Source organism: Triticum aestivum, chromosome 7D, assembly GCF_018294505.1.
Source record: "Triticum aestivum cultivar Chinese Spring chromosome 7D, IWGSC CS RefSeq v2.1, whole genome shotgun sequence".
NCBI classification, from domain to species: domain Eukaryota; kingdom Viridiplantae; phylum Streptophyta; class Magnoliopsida; order Poales; family Poaceae; genus Triticum; species Triticum aestivum.
Window position 1 is genome coordinate 347,287,179 of NC_057814.1, and position 5,664 is coordinate 347,292,842.

A 5,664-nucleotide genomic window follows, 5' to 3' on the forward strand; every position below is an offset into this window, starting at 1 on the left:
TTACTCGTTCCGTAATGCATCATCCCGCAACTAACTCATTAGTCACATTGCTTGCAAGGCTTATATTATTGTGCATTACTGAGAGGGCCCAGAGATACCTCTCTGATACATGGAGTGACAAATCCTAACTCGATCTATGCCAACCCAACAAACACCTTCGGAGACACCTGTAGAGCATCTTTATAATCACCCAGTTACATTGTCATGTTTGATAGCTCACAAGATGTTCCTCCGGTATTCGGGAGTTGCATAATCTCATAGTCAGAGGAATATGTATAAGTCATCAAGAAAGCAATAGCAATAAAACTTAACGATCATTATGCTAAGCTAAAGAAAGGGTCTTGTCCATCACATCATTCTCTAATGATGTGATCCCGTTCATCAAATGACAACACATGTCCATGGCCAGGAAACTTAACCATCTTTGATTAACAAGCTAGTCAAGTAGAGGCATACTAGGGACACTCTATTTTGTCTATGTATTCACACATGTACTGAGTTTACGGTTAATACAATTCTAGCATGAATAATAAACATTTATCATGATATAAGGAAATATAAATAACAACTTTATTATTGCCTCTAGGGCATATTTCCTTCATCGTCGCCTCGGAGCTCTGCGTGCTGCCCCCGGCCAAGGAGGAGCTGTCGAAGTCCGGTGGCACAGAGACACGACGATGGGCGGCCTGGGGAGGTGCTTCACCGCCACCCCCCATCATCGCAGCCCAGGGGTCGCGTTCACGAGGCTTGCCGGCATGGGAACCGCTAAAAAGGGGTTGTCTTGAGGCCCCACCTGGCCCTCGGGAACCAGCCCCCATTGGTCAAAGGGCGGCATCCTCCCCGCGACGGCCGCCTGGCTGGTGTAGTTGTACAGGGCGTACCCCTTCTCGGGGAGCAAGCCAGGCACCCCACTAGTCAGGACTCGGGCTTTCTCGTCCAGTGTGTCAGAGGGCAGGTGGCCTGTTCGGTGGCGCGTTGTATCTTCTGAGCTGGTGAAGGCCCACATGGCGCGAGAATGGCGCTAGTGGTGAGGGATGCGTCGGCGGAGGAATCCTTCGCCACCATCGTCATCGTCACGCCCGCCGCCCTTAGGCCGGCCATTCTCGCGATGACCCGGTTCAGCCTCGGGTCAGTGAGCACCTCGTGTACCCATCCGGAGCTCGATGATGCTGGGAATGTGGTAATCTGTAGAAGAGGGCTCTATTGAACCGCATCCACATACACCCACTGCCGCCGGAAGCCCTCGGCTTCATGATTGATCTCCATGTCAATGCCATCACCCACTGTCGAGGCCACGGCTTGGAGCGACACGCACCCGGAGCATTGGTTGGCGGCAGTCGATTACAAGCAGAAGAAGTGGCGGAGCAGCGCCACCGAGGGAGTTATGCCCACGAAGGCCTCGCATAGGAAGGCGAAGGCCGAGAGAAGAAAGATGGACTTCGGGTCCAGGTGCAGTGCATTCACCTGGTACTGTGTGAGCACGGCATTGAAGAAGTCGAAAAATGGGGGGAGCAGGCCGGAGAAGATTGCAAGAAGGTGAAGGGCGACTGTGGTGGCCTCCAGTTCTGCTCGGGCATGAGAGGCAGGCCAAACCCTTGTCCCCTTCCATTCGTTTGAGCTTGACGCGAGAATCGGGCCGATCTTGTCGAACCCCTCGCGATTGAGCACAGTTGATCAACCCAGGGCTGGCTCGGGCCCCGTACGAGGCTCTGCTGCTGCCGCCACACCTTTCTCGCGGGAGCTATGAAGTCGCGGTGGGGGAGATCGATTCAGCAGCGACAAGGAGAGAGGCAATCTCACTTGGGAAGGAAGGAACCGTGAAATGGGGACGCAAGGAGAGCAATGATAGCCCCGCAGCATGCGCCAGGCTTTATGTTAGCCTGGGCAGTTGCCGAGGCGTCGTGGGGAACTAGGGGCATCCGTGCCCCGTCGTGCGCCACGCGTCAAGCCTGGCCCGCACGCGGTGGGGGCCCGTGTCGCTTCGCCCTCCCCTCTTTGCCATCGCTCCTAAGCTGCCGAGCGTGCCGTGGGCCCGAGGGCTACTACCGGTGTTCTGGGACAAGGGGTACCCAGACCTGTCTGCCTACAGCCCAGCGCGTGGCTCCATCGATGGTCCGACGTAGCCCAACACCAAGAATTCACGAGCAAGGCCCTCGCGAGGGCCCCCGCCGCACGAGGCAAACGACATGAAGTCCTCCCGACGAGCGGCCCCCCAAGGCTGCCTCCCGAGGAGCGGATATCTCTAGGCTTGTACCCACCTCGTGAGGCGCGCGATCATGTGAGCCATGAAGACCAGGACCAGGAGGGCGCAGGAGAGGATAGTTTCCTCTTTGGTGCTAGAAGGACAAAGCCAGCACGCGGGTTCCCAAGGAATCCCCAAAGCTTACCTCTTCGGTGCAACAAGACTAAGACCACTGGCTCGGCAGGATGGAGGTCATCACCGAGCTCACGAGTGCGTCATCACTAGAAGCTTTGCAAGCGAATACCACTTTTAGTCACGATAGGGTGTACTCTTGTCCCCCTTCGAATTTGGCCGCTGTGGTATCCCTTCCCACCTAAACCATGAGGGAAGAGGACCGGGGCCAGTATATATATATAGGCTAGTCTCCACCATAGAGAGGGATCGAATCCATTCACCCTCTAGAGCCCTTGCAAGGAAGCTCACCAATTGTACTAGTTCATCTTCATCCTCCTCGCAAGGCAATCCACCACAAAGCAGGAGTGGGGTTTTACACCGCAAGGTGGCCCGAACCTAGGTAAGCCACCGTGTACGATTCTTCTCCCTTCTCGCATGAGCACGACGGAGCATCGCCATGAGATAGCGAGAAGTGAGAGGTAGCATAGCGAGGTTCTTCGTGCGCACCCCAGAGTTTGAACCTTTCTTGGGTCCGCGGAGCCCTGATTCCGACAGTGGTTGATCTGTCGGAGGCCTCACTTCACAACATCATCCACTCCAGCTGCCTTGCCCTGGAGTGCTTGCTGCTTGTTTTTGAGAAGAAATATGTATCCGTTGTCTCCAAATAAAGTCGCCTCACCTTGTAAGCATTGGAATTTGTTTTAAAGGACAGGAGCTCATCATCGAAGATGCACATTCACTTCAAAGGTTGCTCCTTGATTATTGTTATGCACCTTCGCAAATAATTGTGATCTCTGCGCGTAAACTGGAGACCTTGGGTGTAATTCATGATCCGTTCAAAGGTTAAAAGATGGTGTTTGCCTCTACACTTTTCAGGGTAGAGGCGGCTTGGATATGTCCTCTTTACACCATTTTTAAGTGGTAGAGGTGCTAGAATTGACCCTCATTCGTAGGGTAGAGGCGTCTTGCAGTGGGCTAGAAATGATGATGAGAATGGATCAATGGAGGAGGGGTGGAGAGAAGAGCTAGGGCAACGAATTTTGCTCGACCCTCATCTTGGGAGTCCTGATTGAATTAAGAGGTGGGGAAGATAATTCGTGCTAGGCAATAAATAATTATGCCATCTGGTACCGACCTTGTCGATCAATTTGTTTCCGCCATACACTAAGGAAATAATTAGGATAGGAAGGGATGCTACAAACTGGAGGCCAAGTACCGGTCGGGGTGGTGTACAGGAAAGAGCAAAGCAAACTGATGGAAAATCTAGCAAAGATTTAATTTGTTGCTACAAATAATAAATAGATATGTTGGTGCGGTAGGATGCATGTGCTGGGGCTTTGTAATGACATGGCATGCTACATGGCATAGGTAGTGAAGTGAAATGGGTGAATGTTGATTGTGAGGTGGATAGCTTGCATGTCAATAGAAATAAGATAGTGGGCATGAAGTATTTACATATTATAGATTTGTTTGTTTTTTGGAAAAGGTTCTAAATTAGCCGGATGATTTGTTGGCTTTGTCAACCGTGTCCGGTGTTGTCCGATCCTATGCGATCATGTGGTGCGAGCGCGTGTGTGCCCCCACGCGAAGCCAGCCCACTATCGCCAAGTTCGTGATAGGTGTTCGTCCCCTGTGACTACTTTTCTTAGACGATCCTTTTTACACTTCACACGCAACGCATGCTTGGTCAGGTAGCAAAACATGCGATGGTACAAATACTAGAATATTGTCCATCTTCTGGATGATTGATCGTGGGTGTTGGTTACATTTGGTACTAGAAAGCTAGAAAGTTAATGGAGTCCATGTTGTTAGGATGTAGCGCTACAAGTAACACATTGTGGCAATACCATCAATGCAGCCATGTCGTCATCTCAACACTGGCATGACCATGAAACACGTTGTCGCATCATCGTCGAAGCAGTCGGGCCTCTGTCGTAGCATCACCGCAGTTGTCGAAGCACGACGTCACTGCATCGCCACGATTGCTTGAGGCACGCCGTCGCGGCATCGCCACGCTGGTGAAGCATGATGTCGTATCATCATCGCGACCATTGAAGTACCCTGCTATCCGTGAGCTGCATTGGGATTTTCCCCAAAGAGGAGAGGAGATGTAGCACAGTAGACATAAGTATTTCCCTCAGTGAGAACCAAGGTATCAATCCAGTAGGAGAATCTCGCAAAGCCTCGTGAACAACACCTGCACACACAAAAGCAAATACTTGCACCCAACATGGGCAAGAGGGTTTTCAATCCCCTTGAACTCGTTACTTGCAAGGATCAAATCTTGTATAGGTAGATAGATAAATTGCGAAAAAAAGATCAAAAATTGCAGCAAGGATATTTTGGGATGTTATATATATGATAAAAGTAGACCGGGGCCATAGTTTTCATTAGAGGCTTCTCTCTCGAGCACATAGCATATGGTGACTGAACAAATTACTGTTGGGCAATTGATAGAAAAGTGCATAGTTGTGACGTTATTCAAGGCAATGATCATGTATATAGGCATCATGTCTGAGACAAGTAGACCCACTCCTACCTGCATCTACTACTATTACTCCACCCATCGACCGGTATCAAGCATGCATCTGGGGTATTAAGTTCATGAAATCGTAGTAACGCCTTAAGCAATATGACATGATGTAAACAAAGTAAACCCAATCAATACAAATAAACCCCATCGTTTTACCCTTAATGGCAACAATACAAATATGTGTCTTGTCCCCTACTGTCACTGGGATATAGAGCACCGGAAGATTGAACCCATTATAAAGCACCTATCCCACTAAAGATAAATCAATCTAGTTGGGCAAACCAAACGGATAGAATGAAGAGAAATACAATGCTATAACAATCATGCATAATAAAGTTCAGAAAATACTCCATTACTTATCATAAATATTCAGATCATAAACCCACTATTCATCGGATCCCAACAAACACACCGCAAAAGAAGATTACATCAGATAGAACTCCAACAACATCGAGGAGAACATTATATTGAAGATCAAAGAGAGAGAAGAAGCCATCTAGGTACTACCTTTGGATCCGTAGGTCTGTGGTGTATAAGCCCTCCATTACTCACGCATCATCGGAGGGCGGCAAGGATGATGTAGAAGCCCTCCATGATCGATACCGGCAGAGTACCGGAAAAGGCCTCCAGATGGGATCGCGGAAGAACAGAAACTTGCAGTGGTGAAAAAGGTGTTTTGGGCGGCTCTTTGTTGGTTTCCCGACTTTAGAGAATTTATAGAGGTGTAATTAGGTGATGCGGAGCATCCCACAATCATCCCCATGGACGCATCTAC